This window comes from Vulpes lagopus, chromosome 1 (genome assembly GCF_018345385.1).
Source record: "Vulpes lagopus strain Blue_001 chromosome 1, ASM1834538v1, whole genome shotgun sequence".
Classification (NCBI taxonomy): domain Eukaryota; kingdom Metazoa; phylum Chordata; class Mammalia; order Carnivora; family Canidae; genus Vulpes; species Vulpes lagopus.
Genome location: NC_054824.1, coordinates 91,237,318 through 91,246,748, shown reverse-complemented (window position 1 = coordinate 91,246,748; position 9,431 = coordinate 91,237,318). Strand labels below are relative to the sequence as shown.

Genomic DNA, 9,431 nt, shown 5'->3' with positions numbered 1-9,431 from the left:
TAAGTCAAACTGTAATTAATACTACAGTATTAGTAGTATTACTACTAAATTTTAGTATTACTACTAAAACTTACATGCTTTTCCCCAGTGTTACTTTTTCCTCATTTTGAGGGATTTTCTCTCGTTTCCCTGCCTTTGATCCAGCTCCCTTGCTCCGCCTTCATCCTGCTTGCACTCCTCTCCATCGTCCTCATTTACAAGACTCTCTTTAATGACAGATTCAAACACGATCAATGATCCCCCAAAGGTATTTGAGCCGATATGATAGCTCTCCCTGGTGTATTTTCATTTTAAGCCTTCAGCTGAGAATGTCAGGTGGTGTTTCCCGTTGAGGAATACCTTCAGGGGACCCTAACATCTCCAAGCTTCGGGCAGAAGACTGATGTTCTGGTGGCAGATTCAGTCGAGAAGGTGGAAGTCATGGTAGGGATTTGGAGCAAAGAGGGATTTCATATGGGGAGTAAAGTTTCCAAGTTGTTGGAAGGGAAGGAGTGAAAGTGGGGGGTGGGTGGGAGGAGTCACATGCCCCTGGGGCCCAGCACTGCAGTCGGCCCCCCAGCCTCACGGCCCCCCCTGGGCCCACAGGCCTTGCCCCCTACGGCCTCCATCCTGCCCTGTGGGACCCCGCTGCTGCTAGGGCCGCCTGTACCATTGTTCTTAGACTCCTGCCATGCAAGCTGGAGCCAAAAATAGGATCCCTGCTCTCATGCCTGTGCCTCGCATGAGTGGCATCTGAACTGGAACCAGCCGGCAGGGGGGTCTGAGAGCCACAGTTCGCAGGTTTCTAGCCCTTGTGATTTGGGGAGCTTAGAAAGGTAGGTCCTGAGAACCGCAGGCACGCCCCAGCATGGACGTGGCATTGTGTGTCCTGGCGCCTTCACATGCCCAGCTGAGCCCTGCATGAGGAGGGGCCTTGGGCTCCTGGGCCCTGAGATCGTAGGCGGGGACAGCAACAGCCATCTGGAAGCCCCTCAGGAAGCCAAGCCATGCTTCAAACCTCCCATCAACCAGCCTGTGAGGTAGGTTTCCTCACTTCCATTCTACAGATGAAGAAACTGAAGGGGGGGTGGGAGGGAAGGAGAGGGGGGCTACAGGTATGCAGCCAATGAATGGGGGAGGTAGGGTTCAAACCCAGGTGGCAGCAACTCCTCTCACAACTAACTCTGGGAGCTTCCATTTCCATCTCCCAGGCTTGCTGGGCTTTGATGAGAGGCTGGATGCGTCTATTCCTTAGCCTCGGGCCTGAGGCCTTCCCCTGTCTCCGGGTCCTGTGGGGAGCATGTGTCGAGTGGTCTCCTCAGCGCTGAAACCCCCCACAGGCTCTGCCCAGAGCGCGGGCTGCTCGCTCCATGTCTCCTGATCTGGCAAATGGACCTAGATCTGGACCAAAGAGGGAGGTCAGAAGAGTTAAAGTTGTTTCCTCCACGGGGTAACTTTTCCCTCTTCCCCCTGCACTAGTTTCCAATGGCTGCTGTAATCGATTGCCCCAATCATGGTGGCTTAAAACCGATAGAAATGGATTGTCTCACGGCTCTGGAGGCCCGGAGTCTGCAATCAAGGTGGCAGCAGGACCACGCGCCCTCCGGAGGCTCTAGGGGAGAATCCTTCCTTGCCTCTTCCAGGTTTGGAGGGTCCAGGCCTTCCTTTGCTTAAAGCCATGTGACTCCAATCTCTACCACCACCTCACATGGACTTCTCTTCTGCATGACTCTTTAATCTCCCTTGGCCTCACTCTTGTGATGGCCTCATTCTGTGATGTCCCCCAGTCGACCTGGGACAGTGATCTCCTCATCTCAAGATCCTTAACTTAGCCGTGTCCACAAAGACCCTTTTCCCAAACAAGGTAAGATGCACGTGTTCCGGGGATTGGGATGTGGCCATATGTTTGAGGACAATGTTCAGCCCACTCTACCCATCCCAAGGGAGGAAGGAAAAGCAAAGAGATATTTGCTTAGATCTGAGCCCTTCTCCTTCATTCTGTAGCATCTTTCTTCCAGTACCTCCAGCCAGTACATGGAAAAAATCAGAAATCTTGATGCACACACTAAACAGGTGGATATTTCCAGTTGCAGCTCTGTGATCCTCTCTGGTTGGGCACAGTTAATAGACTTGATCAGGCCTTATTTCCAGTTCGGGCCAAACAACACCCCCATCAGCTCCATTGTCAAAAATTCACCCATGGTCCTCACCTCAAAGAGACTATTCATATTAGGCTCCCCCCTTTCTGATACTCTGGCCTACAAAAAAACAAAAGGAAAAACAAACAAACAAACACAAGAGAGCCTTTTACAGCTAATTTATTCTCTGGTTTCTTTTTCCCGGACTTTTATTTCATCAAAAACTTCTTCAGTACTCCGTGATTTCTGAATTGTGTCACATAAATCCAAGCTTTCTGTTTCTTTCATCCCAGATTGCCCTGCCTTGCCCACCACCCCCAACATTCACCACATTTGCACTTTGCCCTGGTTTCCCAGGCTGTCATGAATAAAAGCATAAAACACAAGCGTCAGACAGCTCGGTGATATGCTCCTGGCCCAGAAGAGAGGAGGTGATTGCTCTTAATTCTCACACAGAAATTGGTGGAATGGGGGTGGGGGTGAGGGTGGGGGTCTCCACCCTGACTCTCTGAAAGCTCAGTGGAAAGATGAGCAGCAGGCTCAGCTCTCTGCTGTCACCACCTGGAGCAAAGTACAGGAGGCTGTCGGTCTACCTCTCCCGATGTGGGGTTGATTCCGTGTGCAACAAGATCTTCTGGTTCTCACAGGTTGCTCCCAAGCTGAAGTAGGGGTTCTTTGCTCTGTTCACCCTTTGGTAGATGTTGCCCTTCACTCTCCACTGGGGAGCTGGTCTTCTGATTCTCGTCCAGTCTTTGACCACCATTTGAAGAGCTTCCATTCGTGTAGCACTTCTAATTTTACAGAACTTGGCAACAGATTATTTGATCCTGACAACAAGCCAGTGGAGCAGTTAGCGGGATATTGCTGCTCTCGCTTTACAGATTAAGAGACTGTGGCTATGTGACCTGTACCAGGTCACCAACCTCTAAATGGCAAAGTGACCTGTAAGTGGGACCCCAGCACAGGAAGTCTGGTTATGAATGCAGTTTGCTTTCTGCTCCTGGCCTTTTCTTCTTATTCTTTTTTCTCTTTCTCTTTTTCCTTTCCCTCTTTCTTTTTTCATCTTCTCTATGCCCTCTGACTCAGTTCTCTACTATTCATCTTCTTCTCTATTGTGATTATTTCTGCCATTTTCCTAGACCTGAGTTTCTTTCTTTCTTTCTTTCTTTCTTTCTTTCTTTCTTTCTTTCTTTCTTTCTTTCTTTCTTTCAAGATTTTACTTATTTATTCATGAGAGACACATAAAGAGAGGCAGAGACATAGGCAGAGGGCTTCCCATAGGGAGCTTGATGTGGAACTCAATCCCAGGATCCTGGGATCTCACCCTGAGCCGAAGGCAGATGCTCAACCACTGAGCCACCCAGGTGTCCCTAGACCTGAGTTTCTATACTGTATGATATATATATTTACATATAGATGTGTCTATATATGTATATGTATTTACATGTAAATATATATATATATATAATATATAAAATTATATAAAGCTCAGTGGAAAGATGAGCAGCAGGCTCAGCTCTCCGCTGTCGCCACCTGGAGCAAAGGACAGGAGGCAGTAGGTCTACCTCTCCCTATGTGGGGTTGATTCCATGTGCAACAAGTTCTGGTTCTCACAGATTGGCTCCCAAGCTGAAGTAGGGGTTCTATTTACATGTAAATATATGTATATATATAGAGAGAGAGAGAGACAGAGAAAGAGAAAAGGAGAGAGAGTAACTAATGATCTGACACTTGGTTGGTAGTCAGGAGACATTTTCTTTCTCTTTTTCAATAGTGTGGACACATGGCTGAGAGTGCACACTTTGCCCCCCATTCACCTGTGTCATCCTTATCATAGAGCTGTTGGGTTTGATTTAACAGGAGACCCTGGCTGTGCATCTGTGACTATGAGCCGTGGCCAAATGAGAAGAGCCTCATAGATGCGGCTGGAGTGATTAATAGCAGCCTGTCTCCAGAGCTCTGTGAGCGGTGAGTGAGACGCATCGCCCTGATTCCACTTCTAATTCTGCATTGTCATGGGCGTCTGTTTGGCCAAGTGGAGGCCCTGTATCCACAGCACAGCATCTGGTGCAAGCCCTGGATTTCCTGGGTCACCAAGACAGATTCTCCGAGTGGAAAAGAAAAACATACGGGGTAGTGGTATTTATCCAGAGAAGGGTGTGCATGCAGGGTGCACATCCAGCCCGACTTGCATCCCCGGCTGATCTCCTCGCTGGGACAGAGCGTGAGCCACACAGGATGCGGGAGAGCCATGCCTGTGCAGGTTTTGCCCCCCATTCCTGCAGTGCCATTATCTTGTGCTTTCCCAGTGAGAAATTCATCATTGGGACAGCAGGCCTGTGCGTGGAAGAGCCCGAGATAGGACTCGTTTTCAGACGTTCCAGTTACTGACCTTTACCCATCCTCTGCGAATGAGCTAGTGTTATTTTGCAAAGCCGGGTACTTACCTGCTTCTCTCCTGCAGATCTCTAACTGCCCCAGCATAAGGAGGCTTAGACAGAAAAAAATCTTGGGCTGTGTCATCATTACCGACTGAAGTTAGGATTTTCTTCCCCCACTTACACGTCCTGAACATTGTTGTCAGGCTGGAAATCGAATCTCGAGGCAGAGCATCCCCTGATTCCATTCAAGGGGGACACAACAGTGACTATGTCTCATTCTTTCCCGAGCCAGTTGCCAGTTTCTTACACAAGATTTCCGGGGCTGCGACGGGCCAGGAAGCAGGAAGCTGGGGTCCCCGTCTGCTGGGCCAGTGTCCCTGATCTCAGCCTCCCTCTGCAGTTGGAGAAAACCCACGGTTCCTATTTGAAATTGGATAGCTGGATGATGTTTTTCTTGGCTCCAACTCTAAAGGCTGGTGCCCAGAGCCAATCCTTGGCAGGAGTGACAAGTATGAAGTTTGTTTTTCCCTCAGACACTCCCAGCATCCTTCTTCCTCCTCTTTGCTCCTGTTCCTTTCCAAGTGCCCAGGACTTTGTTCCTGTTGTACCTCATCCACATGTGGAGTCTGAAAGGATCTGAGGCACAGTTTCTGCATGTGCAGAGCAGTGCCTCATGACTTCAAAGTGTGGGCAAGTCTCCCACATTGTTAACTTGCGTGTTCTGGCTCAGTAGCTCTTGAGTGGGCTCGGAGGTTCTGCACGTCTAACAAGCTCCCCGTGACGCCGACAGGGCTGGTCCGTGGACCACACTTTGAGTACGCGTGGGAACAAACCTCCAGTCTTCCTCCTGTGTTTCTTCCTTACCCTGACACGACGATCACACTGACAATGCTTCTGACACCAGTTGTGTGGGTTTTCCCCACACCACTAAGCAGTTCTGCGATGCCAGCTGGTGTCCTACAGTTTAGCTCAATTCTGATGCTGTCTACCTGAAGATAGTGTTGTGTCCCCCAGGCTAGGAGCTCAGGCCCACGAGACTGTCCCCTCTCCCCACTTGAGATGCCAATCGCAAGTAGGGGGTTCCCGGGTTAGCCACAAGTTCTGTCTAACTTGACTACAGACTGGAGATTCCCATGACCTCCTCCCCTTTGGATTCAACACTCTGCTAGAACAGCTCACAGAACTCAAGGAAACACTTACTTAAGTTTTCCAGTTTATTAAAGGATTGCTAAAGGATATGAATGAACAGCCAGATGAAGAGATACAGAAGATGAAGTCTGGGAACTTCTGGAGTGCAGGAGCTTCTGTCTCTGGGAAGCTGGGGGTGTATCACCCTCCTGGTACATAGATGTGTTCACCCACTTGGAAGCTCTCCAAACCCCACGCTTTTGGGTTTTTATGGAGGCTTCATTACATAGACATGATCAGTTATTAACCCCATTTCCAGCCATCCCCCTTTCTGAAGAATGGAAGATGGGGCTGAAAATCCCAAGCTTCTAATCACACCTTGATCTCTGCCAACCAGCCCCCATCCAGGAGCCCACCCAGAGTCACCTCACTAGAACAAGAGATGCTCCTCATGCTCTTGTTACTTAGGGATTTATAAGGGTTTTGGGAGCTCCTGTCAGGAACTGGGGGCAGATATATATATTTCTTATAATTCTACAAGGAGCAAAGTCTTAAACCAACCCTAAGAGAAGAGAACAGGAATGGAAAAGTTTTCTCCTTTCCTTTCTGGTTTAGGGAAGTGTGTGTGTGTGTGTGTGTGTGTGTGTGTGTGTGTGTGCGTGCGTATGTGTGTGTGTGTGCACGCAGTTCTCGTATTTCCTGGTCATTAGGTAAATCTTTGTGTTCTCTTTAGATCCTGTACAGTAATTGGTTTGCTTGATCAGAATTTTAAAATTAATTGCTCAGGTCGGTTCTCATTGATTTATACCCACGATGAATTTTTACCTTCAGAAAGTTTTCTCAGAATACCCTGATCTCTGCTTTTGGTAAACATCAATCAAATTTAAATTAAGTTCCTTACAAATTTTGTTTCTCCTGTGTGTTCTAGGGGCAGGAGCGGGTAGGGAGCAGTCCAGAGATGGGGCCAGAGAGGATGGCCCAGCTGATGTCTACATCTTACCCACCACTGTGAGTCAACGCGTCCAGCGAACTGCTGGAGAAATGATTTGCCTGAGAAACCAAGGAGCCTGAAGATGGGAACTCATCTTAGAGGGCAGAACCCAGCCGATAAGCCAGACCCAGAACCAGAACTTTAATTCTCAGTAATACAGATGAGTCCTCATCCCAGCCTTTTACTGACTCAGTATTCAGGTCATTGGAGAGAGAAGACTGTGAGCAAACATAAAAAGCTGTTTTCATGAATTATTCTCTAAAAGATTAACTTGCTTAGGGACCCCTTCCCAGAATGGAATGCATAAAGGAGGAAGTCAACCTCAGGATCTCCGAGGGGATCCCTGCCGTCCTAGCAGGGGTACCCCGGAGGTGGGGCAGTGCCTACAGCGGGCGGTGGAAGTGCCCAGCAGAGGCAGTGGCAATGCCTGTGCAGGTTAGGAGTACCCTGCCTGGAGCTCAGGAGGGCAGCAAGGGCAGGAGAGAGGGGAACAGAGTGGAGACAACAACAATGGACTCATTGGGGAGATGAGCGATTTCAGTCTTGATCATATGAGAGAAACTCTCTGGAGCCTTCCAAGAATATTGGGAGAAGTGCCGGTGAACAGGGATTTGGCTGGAGGCCAAGTCTCTGCCCAACAGGAACAAAAGTCCAAGGGCCACTAACCAAATTTATTCAAAACCCCACATGTTTCTGCCTCCACTGTGCCAACTATAAAACCAGAACCTAAGACATGATGAGTGGTTGGGGTCTACACTCATGCTTTTTTCAGAGTAACTCTGTTCTTTTCTGTTCTTTTTTTATGGGGCATTCTGGTATGATTTCATTTGAAAAGGGGGTTCCTAAGCTCAAATCCCTGAACAGGCTGCTTTCCAAGGGCTCAGCCAGCATTAGGACTCTACAGCTCTTCGTCTATGAATAAGAAAGGAACAGTGGATGCTGTGATGAGGACTTCTGTGGAGCCAAGGCCAGGCCAGGGGAGGTTGTGGTCAGAAGAGATTCCCCAGAGTCTGAGCCATTCTTAGCTTAATGGCTCTACGTGTTGACAAAGTCCAATTCCCTGTAGGTCCTGAAGCCATCCAGGACAGTTGTGGCAGTGTTTAGGGCTGGGGGAAGATCCTAGGGACAGGAGCTGAAATCCCTGGAGAAAATGAGGGTGGGCAAAGCCCCAGACCTCATAGGCTATTTTAAACCAAGAATTAAAAAGCTCTTGTTAGGATGGGGGGAGAGGGTAATAGGGTGAGGGGCATTAAGGAGGGCACGTGATGTAATGAGCTTTGGGTGTTATATACAACGGATGAATCACTGAGTGCTACCTTTGAAACTAATAATACACTATATATTAATGAATTGAATTAAAAAAAAAAAAAAAGCTCTTGCTCACATTCCTAACTTTGCAGTGTTCAAATTCAAGCCTCTTTGCCAGCTGGCCTCAGAAGCTCTGAATGTCCCCAGGGAAGGAGACCATTTCTAAATTAACAAGGATCCAAATCAGAGACCTTATTCCACCATGATTGAAATGTCCCGAGTAATAGGATTTTGGATAAATTAGTTATTCATCATGGAAAAGGTATTATAGATAAATACCATACCTCATTGCTATTCCAAGCTGTCCACCAGTCATCTCCTTTAAGGAGAAAAATAGAAGAATTAACGTGGTTCTGAACAGTGATATGCCTAATGATTTCAAGGTTTTTATCTAGAGAGGATTTCAATAAACTAAAAGAAGTGGAAGCCAAAAAAAAAAAAAACAAAAAAAGTGTGTGAAGGGCTTGTATAATTGCTGAAAGGTTGGTTCTCTAGGGCTAGAAATCAACGAAAAGGGTGAATGTTATGGAAAGATTTTTAAGTAGTTATTCAGGAGAAACTAAATAGAAAATCAATCAGGAAAATAAAAAATTCATAAATCCAATTGCTTCTAATTGGCTCTGAACATAGTGCAGAATTCAAAATGTTTGCCTATGAACAGCTCTGTCTCTTGAAATTATGACTCTTATCACAGGAAAGAGCATTTGGGTTACTTTTTTTTTCCCATCAAAGAAAATTCGTGAAGGCCAAAGCAATCTTGCAAATGGCTCAAGTTGAAAAATTCTTCATTATGGCTATTTATGGAGAAATTTCTACTACAGATTTACTCGAGCTAGGACGAATATATTTTCATTTCAAGTTTTTAAATGTTTATGAAGCCCCTAGTATGTATACAGGACTGAGTTGGGCCCTGTGGGAGATGCACAAACCGATGAGCTGGGATTCCTGAGAATTTACAATTTCAAAGAGGAAACAGATGAACGCCTAGTTAACTTTAGGACCAGTATTAAGGCAACAAGGGTGTAATAATGGAAATATCACCCCACAGTATGGTGAGAGAGAGGGACACAAATGGTTTCTGACAAAGGAGATCTACAAAGGTTTCTTAAAGGAGACGAAATAAGAATTGAGAAGGTACTTTGCACAGAACACTTTGAACAAACATCCAGTGGAAATGTGAGCTAGGCTTGCGGACCACAGAGTGTTTTACCATAACTTAGTTATGTTTTACCATAACTTATAAGAGTTGGTACAAGGTAAAGTTCTGAAGAATATGGTATTTATATTTAGCACTGTATTCTCTCCCTCTCCATCTCAAACTTTGGTGGGCAGCCATAGATTGTATCCTTTCTCTCATTTCTCATTTCTTGGATGAAAATTTCCCAATTAACATATACACTCTTAAATGTTACTGACTTAATAGGTTACTCCTCCCGAGGAGTATTTGCTTTTTAAAACAATTTTAATTTTTTATTATGTATTTGTTGAAAGCGTAGAAGAACTCAA

At 46.6% G+C, this 9,431-nt stretch overlaps 1 long non-coding RNA gene across 1 annotated transcript; it reads left to right on the top strand.

The window, feature by feature from the left end:
• Nucleotides 1-599: 599 nt before the first annotated feature.
• Nucleotides 600-7,783, top strand: LOC121497884. Its single transcript, XR_005989555.1, has 4 exons — nt 600-1,019; nt 1,459-1,843; nt 3,978-4,085; nt 6,555-7,783. It is a non-coding gene; the product is annotated as an uncharacterized LOC121497884 (long non-coding RNA).
• The last annotated feature ends 1,648 nt before the right edge of the window (nt 7,784-9,431 follow it).